The sequence below is a fragment of the Prionailurus viverrinus genome, chromosome A1 (genome assembly GCF_022837055.1).
Source record: "Prionailurus viverrinus isolate Anna chromosome A1, UM_Priviv_1.0, whole genome shotgun sequence".
NCBI classification, from domain to species: Eukaryota; Metazoa; Chordata; class Mammalia; order Carnivora; family Felidae; genus Prionailurus; species Prionailurus viverrinus.
In genome coordinates this window covers 50,071,325-50,089,541 of record NC_062561.1, presented here as the reverse complement: position 1 = coordinate 50,089,541, position 18,217 = coordinate 50,071,325, and the positions used below count along the sequence as shown (strand labels likewise).

The following is an 18,217-nucleotide window of genomic DNA, read 5'->3' as shown; positions in this document are numbered from 1 at the left end:
GTGAAACTTCTCCACAGATGACTCTGAATCAAACCGCACACTTCAAACTGGAGTGAACTAAACTAGTGAAAATTCAAGAGGGGCCCAAATACTTTAAATGATCTATCAACCACAATATTTGAAGGAAAAAGAACACTTACTGAGTATTTTTGAATAAATCCACACTGGAAAAGAATCAAAATTTGCTAAGACTACTAACTTGGAATAACACCATAACTGTGAACCCAGACATCATGTCCTTAGTCTTAAAATGAGGCAGTTGATGAACTTCCTGGACAGAAATGAAAACACACTCTTTAAACATGAATAACAAATTTAGAGTTAGATAAAAACTGTACATGTTTATTACAGAAAACATTAAAAAAACAAATTGAGTGGGATGCCTGGGTGGCTCAGTTGGTTAAGGGTCCAACTCTTGATCTCAGCTCAGATCATGATCTCACAGTTCATGAGTTCCAGCCCCGCATCCGGCTCTGCACTGATTGCATGGCACCTGATTGGGATTCTGTCTCCCCTTTTCTCTGCCCCTCCCCTGCTTGTGTGTGCACTCTCAAAATAAATAAACTTAAAAGAAAACAAAACAAATTGAGCAAAGAGGAAAAAAATGCCCAAAACCAGTCATCGCTGCAATATGAACAATGGTAAAATTCTGCATGTACATTCCTAGCCTTAAAAAAAAACAACAACAACACATATGTGTATAATTCTATGCACACACACTTATGTATTCAAAGTATAACTTCTCAAAAAGTTTTCTTTTTAAAAAAAATTTTAACATTTATTTATTTATTTATGAGAGTCATAGACAGACATGAGTGGAGGAGGGGCAGAGAGAGAAGGAGACATAATCCAAAGCAGGCTCCAGGCTCTGAGGTGTTAGCACAGATTCTGACGTGGGGATTGAACCCATGAACCATGAGATCATGACCTGAGCCAAAGTCAGATGCTTAACTGATGGAGCCACCCAGGCACCCCCCGAAGAAAGTTTTCTTGAGGGTAAGACTGACAACTGATCTATAGATCTTTCTGAAAAAGTGACATTTTAATGTATTTGTGTGTGTGTGTGTGTGTGTGTGTGTGTGTGTGTGTATAGATTTTGCTCTGGGTGAAATGATTAAGACCTAAAATTTCCATCTGGCAATAAATAAGCCAAAAAGATGTTAAAGAAACAATTAGCACCAAGAAGAATAAAATACTTAGGCATAAATTTAATGTAAGAAGTGTGAGATATGTGCATTGAAAACTACAAAATGCCACTGAAAAACAATAAAAAAGTTGTAACAAATGGCAAGCCATTCATGTTCATGGGCTAGAAGAATTAATGTTGTTGATCTACAGATCAAGTTGGTCTATAGATTCAGTGAAATGCCTGTCAGAATCCTAGCTTCCTTTTTGCAGACATTGACGGGCTGATCCTAAAGTTCGTGTGGAAAGGCAAGAGAAAGAATACTCAAAAAAATCTTGAAAAATACAAAGTTGGAAGACTCACAGTTACCAGTTAAGATTTACTACAAAACTGCAGTAATCAAGACAGTGTGGTACTCACATAAAGATAGACAAATAGATTCATGGAACAGAATTCTGAGTAAAGAAACAAACCCTTACATTTATGGTGAGTTGACTTTTTGACAAGGATGCCAGGACAATTCAGTGGGGAAGTAATTATCTTTCTAATAAGTGGTGTTCAGAAATGAAGTTTGGAAAACTTCTGTATGCAGAAGAATGCATTTGCACTGTTTCACACTATCTCCCAGAATTAAAGTGAATCATGTACCTAAATGTAAGAGTTAAAACTATAAAATTCTTAGAAGAAAACGTAGGAGCAAATCTTAATGGCCTAGTCAATGGGTTTTAGATATGACCCCCAAAATACAAAGGTCAAAGGGGAAGGTTGATTAAGTTGGACTTCATCAGAATTAAAAGCCTTGTATACTTTTACCATCAGGAAAGTGAAAGGATAACCCACAGATGGAGAGAAAATATTTGTAAGTCATGTGGAGAGAAAATATTTGTAAGTCATATATTTAAAGGGACTTGTAATTGGAGTATATAAAGAATTCTTATAACTCTTATGAGTTATAATTCTTATAACTTAATTGGATGATAAAGACAGATCATCTAATTAAAAATGTACAAAGTATTTGAGTGACATTTTCCCCCAAATGATGTGCAAATAGCCAAAAAGCACATTAAAAATGTTCAACATCATTTGCCATTAGAGAACTGCCAATCAAAACCACGAGATACTGTCTGAGACCTACCAGAGAAACAACTATAATAAAAAAGATAGACAATAGCAAGCATTAATAAATAATAAGAGGACTGATTGGAACCCTCATACACTGTTAGTAGGAATGTAGAATGGTGCAGCCACGATCGAAAACAGTGGGGAATTCCTCAAAAGATTAAACAGAGTTGCTATGTGGCTCAACATTTCCACCCTTAGGTATCTACTGAAGAGAAATGAAAACATGCTATATACAAAACTTGCACATGAATGGGATAGCAGCATTATTCATAATAGCCAAAGAAGTAGACAACAACATCCATTAAGTGATGAACAGTTAAAAAAGTGGTCTATCCATGCAGTGGAATCTATTTGGCAATAAAAAGGAATGAAATTTATGAATTACTAATGAGTGCTATGACATAGATGAATCTCAAAAAGTGCAAAGTGAAAGAAGCCGGTCACAAAAGATCACGAAAGAACACCATTTGTATAAACGTGTTCCAAATAGTCAAAAGTATGGAGAGACAATAGATTAAGTGGTTCCTAGAACTGGAGGAGCTGGAGGGAAGGTTGCTGGTGTGGGGGTATGACTGGTAACAGGTGCAAGGTTTCATTGTGGGGTTTTGGAAATGTTCTAAAATTGGGTAGTGGTGATGGTTGCACAACTTTTGAAATATACTAAAAACTAGTCAATGTACACCTTTAAAAAGGTGAATCTAGTAGGTTATATAGTCATAAAGCTGTTAAAATATGCAATAGCTTGTTTACTGAGATTTTCTGCAGGATTCCCTATTTCTCTTTTATCTGGACCTTCTCTTTTCTTTTCCTGTCCTGCTCAAGTTTGATTCCATGTACAGCAGTTCCTTATCAGTGTGGGTTCCTCTCTTGAATGTGGACACCTGTCACACCTGTTTTTGGAGTAGACAGAAACCTCCCAGGATCCACTGCTATTCTCAGATTGGCCAGCCAGGCTTTACAGTGAGTAACTGTTGGCTACTCTTGTTCTCAGTCTCCTTAGTCACCCCATTGCTTCCCTTTTCTTTCCCCAGAGATACAGAGACCATGCAAATCTTGCAGCTCTGTGTGATTTGTACTACACCAGTTGTGTTTGGGATTCACAAGGATACTTTCTCACCTTCTTTTGTTATGGATGTTGTCTACAAGTTTTGGTTTTGTAATTAGTTGTTGATTTGGGAAGATTCAAAAACTATGCTTCCATTGCTGCTGCCATTTTTGTAGAATCCAGAAGTGTAGTCTTTCAGACAGAGATTTGGAAGGTATTAGTCTGGCAAAAACAGAGGATCTCCTCCTGGAGATGTTGATACCTTTGAAGGAAGAGCCCGTGGCCTATTAATCGTACTAAATCCAGCACCCAGCACAGGCCCCGGCATCAGATAACACCCAGATGATCATTGGGTGAAGAAACAGAAGTGCAGAGAGATGAAGGAGAGGCAGCTGGAGTTTAGAGCTAGTCCCTACCTACCAATATTGACATCCAGGGGCCTGGATGGATAGTTTCCCCTCCGTGCATGTGTAGATCAGAAATACTTCTGAAGCTTTGGTCAGCTACTCAATCGTTTTACCTGACTCAGTTTATCAAGAACTTGTACATGACTCATAACTATTATGTTCAGTTTCCTTAGGTCATTGACGATCTGGGTTACTTGAATTCTGCATGTACCTGAGTATGTGTTAGAACCTTTACTGACCTGTGGGTGCTGGGCATATGTCCATGGCTTTAGATTCTTTTTTCCAACTCACCTGCCCTAAACCTTCCTTATAGGCAAGCATATCATATAGATGAGATAGTATCTTGTCATGCAGGACCTTCCAATCTGATATGGAGAAAACTGCCTAATCTTTCCTGAGCTTTCTTGTTTCTCCAATAAATCACTTTTGTTTATTCTACTCTTCTAGGAACCATAAACATGTTAGTAAATAGAACTATATATCTTACAAAAAAAGGAATTCCCTCAAGTCCCTGTATTCTGAAATCGCTTCTCAGTTGCCGTGGGGTAAGCCACTGGGATGTGCTAAATCCTTCCTGATCCTCTTATTCTCATCATCACTTAACCTCCAGTGTTGCATTTCCTTGCTACTCTCTTTTGCCACATTTAGTTTCATAAAACTGTGCTGAGGCAGAAATGAAACTGTGCTGAGGCAGAAATGAAGGACAAAGTCACAAGACAGCATATTTATTTGTGTCTGAACAAAGGCCTGCGGTGCTTTAAGTTAAAGAAGTTGGATAGAAATTTGAATATCTGTGCCATTTTTAAAACCAGGTGATGCCCAATCATCTTGGAAATAAGTAAGGTTTGTAAAGAATAAAATGATAAGGAAGGCTGTGTTCATCCTCTGAGTCTCTGTGGAAGTGATTCGTATTACCTTCCTGGGTTGGACCCTTAGATGGGTTTCTTAACAGATTCTCTTGAAGATTCGTATATCAAATAGCTTGTTAAAAAGGAAAGGAACATGCGGGCACATTGCCCTCATGGTTGGATGCTTTTAGACACTGCAGCTGTTTGAAAGGCCTGAGTGAACTAATTCAGTTATGCCTGAGAAACCTATCTCCCTGATGTTAGCGCTTGTCATGAACACCCTTCTTAAAATGATAGGCAGAGAGAGATGTGCAAGAAACATAGACAGCAACATTTAATTTCAGTTTTACGAAAGGAAAAACACAAATGCGGCATTTACATTCTTTTTTTAAATGTTATTTTTTTTATTTTTTAAAATTTACATCCAAATTAGTTAGCATATAGTGCAACAATGATTTCAGGAGTAGATTCCTTAGTGTCCCTTACCCATTTAGCCCATCCCCCCTCCCACAGCCCCTCCTGTAACCCTCAGTTTGTTCTCCATATTTATGAGTCTCTTCTGTTTTGTCCCCCTCCCTGTTTTTATATTATTTTGCTTCCCTTCCCTTATGTTCATCTATTTTGTCTCTTAAAGTCCTCATATGAGTGAAGTCATATGATTCTTGTCTTTCTCTGCCTAATTTCACTTAGCATAATAGCCTCCAGTTCCATCCACGTAGTTGCAAATGGCAAGATTTCTTTCTTTTTGATTGCCGAGTAATACTCCATTGTATATATATACCACATCTTCTTTATCCATTCATCCATTGATGGATGGATTTGGGCTCTTTCCATACTTTGGCTATTGATGATAGTGCTGCTATAAACATGGGGGTGCACATGTCCCTTCAAAATGGCACACCTGTAGCCCTTTGATAAATACCTTGTTAGGTATTTAGTGCAATTGCTGGGTCATAGGGTAGTTCTATTTTTAATTTTTTGAGGGACTTCCATACTGTTTTCCCAAGTGGTTGCCCCAGTTTGCATTCCCACCAGCAGTGCAAAAGAGATCCTCTTTCTCCGCATCCTTGCCAACATCTGTTGTTGCCTGAGTTGTTAATGTTAGCCATTCTGACAGATGTAAGGTGGTATCTCATTGTGATTTTGATTTGTGTTTCCCTGATGATGAGTGATGTGGAGCATTTTTTAATGTATTGGTTGGCCGTCTGGAAGTCTTCTTTGAAGAAATGTCTATTCATGTCTTTTGCCCATTTCTTCACTGGATTATTTGTTTTTTGGGTGTTGAGTTTGATAAGTTCTTTATAGATTTTGGATAATAACCCTTTTTCTGATATGCCATTTGCAAATATCTTCTCCCATTCTGTCGATTGCCTTTTAGTTTTGCTGATTGTTTCCTTCGCTGTGCAGAGGCTTTTTATTTTGATGAGGTCCCAGTAGTTCATTTTTGCTTTTGTTTCCCTTGCCTCAGGAGACGTGTTGAGTAAGAAGTTGCTGCGGCCGAGATCAAAGAGGTTTTTGCCTGCTTTCTCCTCAAGGATTTTGATGGCTTCCTGTGTAACATTTAGGTCTTTCATCCATTTTAAGTTTATTTTTGTGTATAGTGTAAGAAAGTGGTCCAGGTTCATTCTTCTGCATGTCGCTGTCCAGTTTTCCAAACACCACTTGCTGAGGAGACTGTCTTTATTCCATTAGATATTCTTTCCTGCTTTGTCAAAGATTAGTTGGCCATATGTTTGTAGGTCCATTTCTGGGTTCTCTATTCTGTTCCACTGATCTGAGTGTCTGTTCTTGTGCCAGTACCATACTGTCTTGATGATTACAGCTTTGTAGTATAGCTTGAGGTCTGGGATTGTGATGCCTCCTGTTTTGGTTTTCTTTTTCAAGATTGCTTTGGCTATTCGGGGTCTTTTCTGGTTCCATACAAATTTTAGGATTATTTGTTCTAGCTCTGTGAAGAATGCTGGTGTTATTTTGATAGGGATTGCATTGAATATGTAGATTGCTTTGGGTAGTATTGACATTTTAGCAATATTTGCTCTTCTTATCCAGGAGCATGGAATCTTTTTCCATTTTTTGGTGTCTTCTTCAATTTCTTTCATAAGCTTTCTATAGTTTTCAGCGTATAGATTTTTAACCTATTTGGTTAGATTTATTCTTAGGTATTTTATGTTTTTTTTTTGTGCAACTGTAAATGGGATCGATTCCTCGATTTCTCTTTCTGTCACTTCATTGTTGGTGTATAGGAATGCAACCGATTTCTGTGCGTTGATTTTATATCCTGCAACTTTGCTGAATTCATGAATCGGTTCTAGCAGTTTTTTGGTGGAATCTTTTGGGTTTTCCATATAGAGTATCGTGTCATCTGTGAAGAGTGAAAGTTTGACCTCATCCTGGCTGATTTGGATGCCTTTTATTTCTTTGTGTTGTCTGATTGCAGAGGCTAAATTTCCAATACTATGTTGAATGACAGTGGTGGGAGTGGATATCCCTGTCTTCTTCCTGACCTTAAGGGGAAAGCTCTCAGTTTTTCTCCATTGAGGATGATATTAGCGTTGGGTTGTTCATATATGGCTTTTATGATCTCGAGGTATGCTCCTTCTATCCCTACTTTCTTGAGGGTTTTTATCAAGAAAGGATGCTGTATTTTGTCAAATGCTTTCTTTGCATCTATTGAGAGGATCTTATGGTTCTTGTCTTTTCTTCTATTGATGTGATGAATCACATTAATTGTTTTGTGGATATTGAGCCAGCCCTGCATCCCAGGTATAAATCCCACTTGGTGGTGGGTGAATAATTTTTTTAATGTATTGTTGGATCCGGTTGGCTAATATCTTGTTGAGGATTTTTGCATCCATGTTCATCAGGGAAATTGGTCTATAGTTCTCCTTTTTAGTGTGGTCTCTGTCTGATTTTGGAATCAAGGTAATGCTGGCTTCATAGAAAGAGTTTGGAAGTTTCCCTTCCGTTTCTATTTTTTGGAACAGCTTCAAGAGAATAGGTGTTAACTCTTCCTTAAATGGTTGGTAAAATTTCCCTGGATAGCCATCTGACCCTTGACTCTTGTTTTTTGGCAGATTTTTGATTACTAATTCGATTTCCTTACTGGTATGGGTCTGTTCAAATTTTCCATTTCTTCCTGTTTCAGTTTTGGTAGTGTATATGTTTCTAGGAATTTGTTCACTGCCTCCAGATTGCCTATTTTATTGGCATATAATTGCTCATAATATTCTCTTTTTATTGTTTTTATTTCTGCAGTGTTGGTTGTGATCTCTCCTCTTTCATTCTTGATTTTATTTATTTGGGTCCTTTCCTTTTTCTTTTTGTTCAAAGTGGGTAGTGGTTTATCAATTTTGTTAATTCTTTCAACGAACCAGCTTCTGGTTTCATTGATCTGTTCTACTGTTTTTTTGGTTTTGATAGCATTAATTTCTGCTCTAATCTTTATTATTTCCTGTCTTCTGCTGGTTTGGGATTTTATTTGCTGTTCTTTTTCCAGCTCTTTAAGGTATAAGGTTAGGTTGTGTATCTGTGACCTTTCTTCCTTCTTTAGGAAGGCCTGGATTGCTATATACTTTCCTCTTATCACCACCTTTCCTGCATCCCAGAGGTTTTGGGCTGTAGTGTTATCATTTTCATTGGCTTCCATTTACTTTTTAATTTTCTCTTTAACTTCTTGGTTAGCCCATTCATTCTTTTTTTTTTTTTTAATTTTTTTTTTCAACATTTATTTATTTTTGGGACAGAGAGATAGAGCATGAACGGGGGAGGGGCAGAGAGAGAGGGAGACACAGAATCGGTAACAGGCTCCAGGCTCTGAGCCATCAGCCCAGAGCCTGACGCGGGGCTTGAACTCACGGACCGCGAGATCGTGACCTCGCTGAAGTCGGATGCTTAACCGACTGCACCACCCAGGCGCCCCTAGCCCATTCATTCTTTAGTAGCATGGTCTTTAGTCTCCAAGTATTTGTTATTTTCCAAATTTTTTCTTGTGGTTGATTTCGAGTTTCATAGCGTTGTGGTCTGAAAATATGCATGGTATGATCTCGATCTTTTTCTACTTGTTGAGGGCTGATTTGTGTCCCAGTATGTGGTCTATTCTGGAGAATGTTCCATGTGCACTGGAGAAGAATGTATATTCTGCTGCTTTAGGATGAAATGTTCTGAATATATCGTTAAGTCCATCTGGTCCAGTATGACATTCAAAGCCTTTGTTTCCTTGTTGATTTTTTTTGATTAGATGATCTGTCCATTGCTGTGAGTGGGGTGTTTAAGTCTCCTACTATTATGGTATTACTATCGATGAGTTTCTTTATGTTTGTGATTAATTGATTTATATATTTGGGTGCTCTCACATTTGGTGCATAAATGTTTACAATTGTTAGATCTTCTTGGTGGATAGACCCCTTGATTATGATATAATGCCCTTCTGTGTCTCTTGATATAGTCTTTATTTTAAAGTCTAGATTGTCTGATGTAAGTATAGCTATTCCAGCTTCTTTTGTTGACCATTAGCATGATAGATGGTTCTCCATCCCCTTATTTTCAATCTGAAGGTGTCTTTAGGTCTAAAGTGGGTCTCTTGTAAACAGCATGTAGATGGATCTTGTTTTCTTATCCTTCTGTTACCCTATGTCTTTTGATTGGAGCATTGAATCCATTGACATTTAGAGTGAGTGCTGAAAGATATGAATTTATTGCCGTTATGTTGCTTGTAGAGTTGGAGTTTCTGGTGGTATTCTCTGGTCCTTTCTAATCTTTGTTGCTTTTGGTATTTATCTATTTCCATATATATATACTATAAATATATTATACATATATATATTTGCATATGTATGATATATATTATATATAAATACCAAAATAAATATATATTATATATATGTGTATTTACATATATACATATATATACATATACATATATGTACATATACATATATACATATACATATATATACACACACACACACACACATATATGTATATGTTTTCATCTTTTCTCCCCTAAGAGAGTCCCCCTTAAAATTTCTTGCAGGGCTGGTTTAGTGGTCACAAACTCCTGTAATTTTTGTTTGTCTGGGAAACTTTTCACCTCTCCTTCTATTTTGAATGACAGCCTTGCTGGATAAAGAATCTTGGCGGCATATTTTTCTGATTCAGCACACTGAATATATCCTGCCACTCCTTTCTGGCCTGCCAAGTTTCTGTGGATGGGTCTGCTGCCAACCTGATCTGTCTTCCCTTGTAGGTTAAGGACTTATTTTCCTTTGCTGCTTTCATGATTCTCTCCTTGCCTGAGTATTTTGTGAATTTGACTATGATATGCCTTGTTGATGGTCGGTTTTTGTTGAATCTAATGGCGGTCCTCTGTGCTTCCTGGATTTTGAGGTCTGTGTCTTTCCCCAGGTTAGGAAAGTTTTCCACTATGATTCACTCACATAACCCTTCTACCCCTATTTCTGTCTCTTCCTCTTCTGGGACCTCTATGATTCTGATGTTGTTCCTTTTTAATGAGTCACTGATTTTTCTAATTTTTTAAAATTTTTCATATATTTTTTAATATATGAAATTTATTGTCAAATTGGTTTCCATACAACACCCAGTTCTCATCCCAAAAGATGCCCTCTTCAATATCCATCACCTACCCTCCTCTCCCTCCCACCCCCCATCAACCTTCAGTTTGTTCTCAGTTGATTTCTCTAATTCTTAAATCGTGCTCTTTTGCCTTACTCTCCCTCTTTTTTTCTGCTTCATTATTCTCTGTAAGTTTAACCTCTATATCGCTGATTCTCTGTTCTGCCTCGTCCATCCTTGCCACCGCTGCATCCATCCGTGATAGCAGCTCAGTTATAGTATTTTTAATTTCATTCTGAATATTTTTTACTTCTTTTATCTCTGCAGAAAGGGATTCTGATCTATTTTCGACTCCAGCTAGTATTCTTATTATCGTGATTCTAAATTCTGGTTCAGACATCTTGCTTGTATCTGTGTTGGTTAAATCCCTGGCTGTCGTTTTTTTGTGCTCTTTCTTTTGGGATGAATTCCTTCGTTTTGTCAGTTTGAAGGGAGAAAAGGAATTAATGAGGTAGAAAAATTAAAAGTAAAAAATATTAAAATTTTAAAAAATATTAAAATTAAAAAATGTAACACACACACACACAAATCGTATAAATGATGCTGGAGCCTAGGTGTGTTTTGGTCTGGGTGTTGAAAGTGGTTTGACAGATTAGAGAAAAAAGGGTGGGAGAAAAAAAAGGAAATCGTTTGAGAATTTGGGAAAATGAATACACTGAAGTATACTAAAATGAGATGATGGGAGTAAAATAGAATTTGAAAAAAAATATACAAAAGTAAAGAATATAGTAGAAAAAAATAAAAGAAAATATTTTTAATAAAAATTAAAAATAAAAATGAATTTCTTTTTCTGTATTTAAGAAAAAAGAAACGAAAAAGAGGAAAAAGATTTAAAAAAAGAAAAAAAAGGAAATTGTTTGAAAAAGTGAATACACTGAAGTAGACTAAAATAAACTGATGGAAGTAAGATAGAATTTGAAAAAATTTACACAAATGTAAAAAATAAAAATTAAATTAAAATATTTTAACAAAAATTGAAAATAAAAATAAATGTTTTCTCTTTCTGAATTCAAGAAAAATAAAAGAAATGTAAAAAAAAAAAGAAAGAAAATTGAATAGATGGACCTGCTAACAGATTGAAGTAGGACTGAAATTACTTCATTTTTCCTCTAGAAGTCAGACTGTGAAGCGCTTTGTAGTCCATAAACTAAGCAGGCGGTGAGACTTAGGTTCTTGAAGAGGAAGGTTGACCCACTTGGGTGGGGCTTAGTGTAACGGCTCCCCTCTCCACTAGTTGGCGCTGCTAGCCTATTGAGGTGGATTGTTGCCACGCTTGTAGGTGCGTATGCGCATGTGCGGGAGCAGTGAAACTACGCTACCCAGCTACCCAGTCTATTCTCCTGAATCAGCAATTGTGCACCAGTCCTCTATCTTCAGCTTTTGTCCACTCCCCACTTTTTCACTGTCTGACCAGGCAGGCCCCAGGCAGTACCTCTCTCCTGAGTTTTGTGTCATATGCGGCTATTTTCCCCGGCCCCTTATTTCTGAAGGACTGCGGCTTTGACCCGTATGGCCCCTCTGCGGGAGGGTCTCACTGAGCAATGGCCGAATGAGCAATGGACGAATGTCAGCTGCACCAAGGAACGCTTGCTGGACCCTGCTGCTGCCAGTGCCCCGAGACTGAAGCAAGGTGCCAGCCCGCCCCAGAAAAAGTTCTCAAGACAGTGTAGCAGCAGTGTTTTCAGGAATTAGGGAAAATCACAACACACATCTGGCACCAGACTTCGCCCTTAACGGCCTTGTTCCAGCACCAGCGAATGTGGCGGTTTTCTGGGGTCTGCTGGGACCAAGTGGCTTCAACAGTCTCTACCAAATGTCCTTTCAGCAGTGGAACCGCTTTTCCCCGTGTGGCCTGAGAACCTTTCGGACCCCACTGTGTTCGTGGGCATTCACCCTTCCCACCAGAGCACTGCCAGGTATCAAGCTGGGGAGTTGCAGCCTTTGCACTCCCCTTATTTACAGTCTTAATGGAATTTAAACACTCTCCTTTCTCCTTTCAACATTTTTAGTTTAGTCCCATGGCTGTTTCCAATTTTCCACTTTCTCTCCAGCTGCTTATGGGCAGGGGTGCTTTTCCTGTATTCTCCCCCCATCCAGTCTGCGTCCTCTATCCACTCACAAAAGCACCTCCCTTCCTGCACCTTCCCGCTCCCCAAGTTCACCTTTCTGCGCTGTGTACCTGCTGAATTCTGTGGTTCAGGTTGTGCATATTGTTGTGTTAATCCTCCAGTCAGTTTTCTAGTTGTGTAGGTTGGTTTAGTGTTGGTCTGGCTGTATTTCATGGACAGGAGACACAGAAAAAATTTCCATGCTGTTCCCACCATCTTGGCTCCGCGGCATTTACATTCTTAAAAGATAGATGAAGAGTTGTAGTCTTGGAATGTTATGCTTGAGATTTATTGAAACTTCCTTGTTGTGGTTTGCTCTTTGGACTGTGCCTTATTTTGTATATAGTGGCTAATTTAACTTTTTAAATAGATAAGTTTTTGGTTTAAAGCTTTTCTATATTTTAAAATTCTTTTTGTAATAACAAAAGACGCTTATGGTAAAGTTTATATACTATGAAAGTATAAAAAGTAAAAAAAAATGAAAAGCAAACAACAGCTTCCATTTTAATTCTCCTTTCCCTCAGGATATTATAGACTGATACATACTTTCTAGACTTAAAAAAATACATATGATTTATTGGAGATGTATATATTATATCTTTTCATCGAAATTGCATCATACTATTTATGCTATTCTGTAACTTCATTGCATCACCTAATAGTTTATGATCCTCCCTTCCTCTAGAGGAGAATTTAATGAGCTGAACTTTCCCTTTGCATCCACAAAGATATTAGGTGTTGGCCTATATGTAAGAAAGATATAGGGGTGCCTGGGTGGGTCATTCGGTTAAGCTTCCGACTTTGGCTCAAGTCATGATCTCATGGTTTGAGAGTTCTAGCCCCACATCTGGCTCTTGGCCGACAGCTCATAACCTGGAGCCTGCTTCAGATTCTGTGTCTCCCTCTTTCTCTCTCTGCCCCTCCCCCACTTGTGTGCATGCTCGAGCTCTCTCTCTCTCTCTCTCTCTCTTTCAAAAATAGATAAACATTAACAAAAAAAAAAGATTTAAAAAAAGAAAGATGTCAGGAAGAATGATACCTTCCCAAAGAGTCTCCCTTCTCTAGGTCTAGCCTACATAGATGTGCCAGTACCTAGAAGTCATTCAACAGCTGTCATGCCAATTGCATGGCTGCTTGTGACCAGGGGGAGAAACAGCAGCTGGTAGACAAGTGTAGCCACCCCGTTTCTGAGCATGGGAGGCAGGACAGCACATGGACATATTTCTGCTTTTGTTCCATTTTTAACTGCATGGTTTCTCTTTAGGTGTTTCCCTCTTACAGTCATGAAAATGGTTTTTGTGAAATATTTTAAAAGGTCATTTAGATCATTGCAGAGAAGAAAAAAATTATCCATAGGCTGTCATTACCCAAGTTACTTATTGTTAGCATTTTGTTTCTTTTTTCCATGCTTTCTATTAAATGAATTGTTAGAAATAGCACTTTACTTCTGTGGTCTTCCTCCCCCAAACCCATCATCCCATGTCATCATGAAAAAAACACTAGAAAAATCCCAATTCAGAAACAGTCTATAAAATGCCTGATGAGCATGCCTCAAAACTGTCAAGGTCATCAATAATAGTAAGTCTGAAAATTGTCATAGCCAAGGGGAGCTTAAGGACACAAGATGGCTAAACGTAATGTAGTATCCTGGGTGAGGTCCTGGAACAGAAAAGGACATTTGGGAAAAACTCAGGACATCTGAATAAAGCATGCACTTTAGTGAATAATAATGTATCAATATGGGTTCACTAATTGTGACAAATGCATGCCAAAGAAACATGTTAACAGTAGGAGAAATTGGGTTTGGATTATATAGAAACTCTTTATACTGTCTTCACATCTTTTTGATAAATCTAAAACTATTCTAAATTAAAACAAAAAGTGTTGAAGTGTTATAATAATATGTATACAGTTTTGTATTCTGCTTTTTTAATTGTCATTTAAAAAAAAAGTGATTGTTCATTACTTCTCAGAATGAATATGCTATATAATTCATCTATGCCACCCAGGTGCCCCTAAATAAATTTCCAGGAATTCTTAAAAAAATTTTTCTTTTAAATTTTTTTTAACGTTTATTTTTTGGGGGGACAGAGAGAGACAGAGCATGAACGGGGAGGGGCAGAGAGAGAGAGGGAGACACAGAATCAGAAGCAGGCTCCAGGCTCTGAGCCATCAGCCCAGAGCCCGACGCGGGGCTCGAACTCACGGACCGTGAGATTGTGACCTGAGCCGAAGTCGGATGCCCAACTGACTGAGCCACCCAGGCGCCCCTTAAAAAATTTTTTTTAATCACTTTAAAATAGGGCTACAACTATGGGGCTCCTGGGTGCCTCAGTCGGTTAAGCTCAAACTTCAGCTCAGGTCATGATTTCGCGGTATGTGAGTTTGAGCCCCACATTGGGCTTGGCACCAATAGTGCTGAGCTTGCTTGGGATTCTCTCTCTCCCTCAATCTACACCTCTCCTGTGCTCACAACTGCATGCACGCTCTCTCTTTCAAAGTAAAATAAATAAAATAAAATAAAATAAAATAAAAATTTATTTTTAAGAATAATTTAATAATTTTTAGAAATATATTTATATATTTATTTTGTTGTGGCAGGGGGATAGGTTGGGGTGAGTTGTATGAAGGTATTAAACATTTTGCCCAGTTGTTTTACTGAAAGCCTATTCTGATTTACAATTACACCACCAGTGTCTATAGGTGTGTGGTTTCACTGAACCTTCTCTATCACTGTATATAACCTTTGCTTTATAATCTTTTCCAAAACTGTCATCTTCTTGATTTAATTTGTATTTCTTTTTTTTTTTTTTTTTAAATGTTTATTTATTTTTGAGACAGAGAGAGACAAAGCATGAACGGGGGAGGGTCAGAGAGAGGGAGACACAGAATCTGAAACAGGCTCCAGGCTCTGAGCTGTCAGCACAGAGCCCGACGCGGGGCTCGAACTCACGGACCGCGAGATCATGACCTGGGCCGAAGTGGGACGCTTAACCGACTGAGCCACCCAGGCATCCCAATTTGTATTTCTTTAATTATTTTTGACTTTACATTTCAACCGTGTCTTTATGACTTCTCTTAAGAATTATCTGTTCACATCCTTTGTCCTACTGGAATCTGTTTTTGCTGTCAACTTGCTTGAGCTCTTCAAATAGTAAACTAAAAAATAGTAAACTAAAGTTTAGTAGTAAACTTAAGAAGAGATGAGATATTGGACTTCATAACAATGCTGTAGTGCAACTAAGAACAGGAAAAAGAATTTATGATGAAATCTAGTGTAACTAAAATTTGTATCATAAGAAATATAGAAATAATAGTAAGTAATCAGATCATCGTGTTGTAAACCTAAAACTAATACAACAAAATGTGTCAATTATACCTCAATAAAACTGGAAAAGAAACAAATAGTAGTAGGTAGTAAATCATCTTTTTGGTGTATTTGTTAAGTATTTTGGAGCAGCATGTGAGTTGTGGAAATGTTGGAGTGTTTAGCAAAATTATTTACACTTCTTGCCTGTATTTGTGAAGTTGTCTACCAGGTGAAAATGGGTAAGTTTTATAACTCAATGACAACATGCAAAAAAACCCAAAACCATTTAGAATATAGTTTGAGCAATATAATAGAGCCTGTAGTAACATTTTTGGTAATGAAAAACTAATTGTTAGCAAATGATTTTTTATTATTCCTATGAAATTAGAACCAATAATTATTTTAATGCTTTCTTCCTGACAAAAGAACCCACAGCCTTTTATCTGAAAAGTAAAATGAGTAAGGATTAGGGCGCCTGGGTGGTTAAGCGTCCGACTTCAGCCAGGTCACGATCTCTCGCGGTCCGTGAGTTCGAGCCCCGCGTCGGGCTCTGGGCTGATGGCTCAGAGCCTGGAGCCTGTTTCCGATTCTGTGTCTCCCTCTCTCTGCCCCTCCCCCGTTCATGCTCTGTCTCTCTCTGTCCCAAAAATAAATAAACGTTGAAAAAAAAATTAAAAAAAAAATGAGTAAGGATTTAAAGCTGAGTATGTGGTGGAAGATGTGGAATTCAAAGTGCATTGACCTTGGATCTGTGATACCTGGCCATGTACCAGGAGTGGGTCATCACCCATGGGTGAAAGGCAGCCAGTCAGTTTGGTTTATTTTGGAACTGCATGTTTGAAACAGCCCTTGAGAGAGGGGCCCTGGAGCACGGGGGCTCTGTGTCCTTTCCCCATGACCACAAATTCCACACATACTGTGAAACTAGACTGTGGAGCTCCTTCCCCCAGGGCCCGATGGCTGGCATGCTTCACAGCTTCCTCTTATTTGGGCCAGTGACAGAAGTTCACATGCCTTGTGTGTGTGTAACTCTACTTTCTGTGAGTTCTGTTTTCCTCGTGTGTGTTTACATAGTATATGGGGATTAAAGGGTACAAACTTTATACCAGTTATAAAATAAATAAATCTTGGGGGTGGGGATGAGAAATACAGCATGGAGAATATAATCAATAACACAGTATGGCATGGTGACAGGTGGTAACTACACGTAAGGCTTGGTGAGCATAGTGCAATATGTAGAATTGTCGAATGAATCACTGTGTTATACACTTGAAACTGGTGGAACATTGAGTGTCAACTCTTATTTCAATAAAAAAGTCTCCTGTATCTCTCACTTTTACATTCTTTGTAAATTTTACCCTTTATTCTGTGCTCACCTGAATTAAAATGCACATACCAAATAATTTATTAGAAACCTTTTCATTGCAGGTTATGATACCTTGTGTGTGTGTGTGTGTGTGTGTGTGTGTGTGTGTGTGTGTCTGTCTAAACTAAGGGTGGAAGATTACATGGAAAATAGTTTTTAAAGTACAGGTTTTACATACCAAATAAAATATATGGAGTCAGGGAGGCAAATGACCTTTTAAATGGGTAATGTAATCTGGAAGTTCAACTTTAAATAATATATTTTTTTTCTTTAAAACTCTTGCCTGAGAATGGGAAGCATTTATTATACTACAGTCATTATATAAATGGTTGGTTCTTATGGGGAGAGAGTGGTGTGAAATATTCTATTCAGTTCTTGTGAATTTTTCAATAAAACTTATGGCAGAGAAAAATGAAGGTGCACATCTGGGGAGAATGGAGGTGAAAATTTTGCAGTCTGTCACAAACTCTAAATTGCTTTGAAGGCTTTGCTGTATATTAAGAATTATTGCAGATTTTAGTTTGTCCTGTAGCACATCTTGTTTATTTTGATATAAACATGTTTTAAATTGTTTATTAGTAAAAATTATTGAACTCCATCTTTCCAATCTGTAAGTAAGAATGGTTCTGCTAGAATGCATGCTGTGTATAAATAACCATGACTTTGGGACACCCTTGGCTAACTGTTACACATCCTACAGAGAACACATAGTCTCTTTTAAATAGCTTTGCAATAGAGGAGGAACAGCTCAAGATCTCCATGTTATAGGACATGCTAATCAGAATTTTTATTTGAAGTGTTCGTTTGAGCAGAAGTCCATAGGTTTTCATGATTTGAATAATGCCTCAGGGCTTAATGTTCACTTTTTATTAATTCGTCTATTAATTTGACAGATATTCTAGTCTCCAAGACTGAAAAAGTATCTGTCTTCATGGAGATTACAATGCAGTCTTTCTTATGACTTCTAGTTTGATAGACACATTCTAAAACTAGTTTGAACTTGTTTATTTTTCAGTAGCTAAAAAAATCCAAAAAACAAAAAAACCCTTAAAAGTCCAAACAAAAAAAAAAAAAAAGAAAAATCTTAGTTATCTAGAAAATAACCCTGCTGTGTTCTGTGGGTGAAAAAATGTGTATTAATATGTAAATTCTGTTAATTATTGATAAGAAAATTTCTCATTGCAGAATATTGTAGTGAAAAAAATTTTTTTTAATCTTTACTTTTGAGAGAGAGAGAAAGAGAGAGAGCGAGTG

The 18,217-nt window shown here is 37.7% G+C and overlaps 1 protein-coding gene across 3 annotated transcripts in view; it reads left to right on the top strand.

The window, feature by feature from the left end:
* Positions 1–18,217, top strand: part of TBC1D4 (TBC1 domain family member 4) — a 188,764-nt gene that overhangs the window by 68,188 nt on the left and 102,359 nt on the right. Inside the window, exon 1 of one of the 3 annotated variants that reach the window (XM_047864425.1) lies at positions 3,120–3,208. The exons of the other annotated variants lie outside the window; for them this stretch is intronic. The gene's annotated coding sequence lies outside the window, so the exon portion shown is untranslated. Of the gene's footprint in view, positions 1–3,119; positions 3,209–18,217 lie in introns of those variants that run through there. 3 annotated transcript variants of the gene reach the window in all.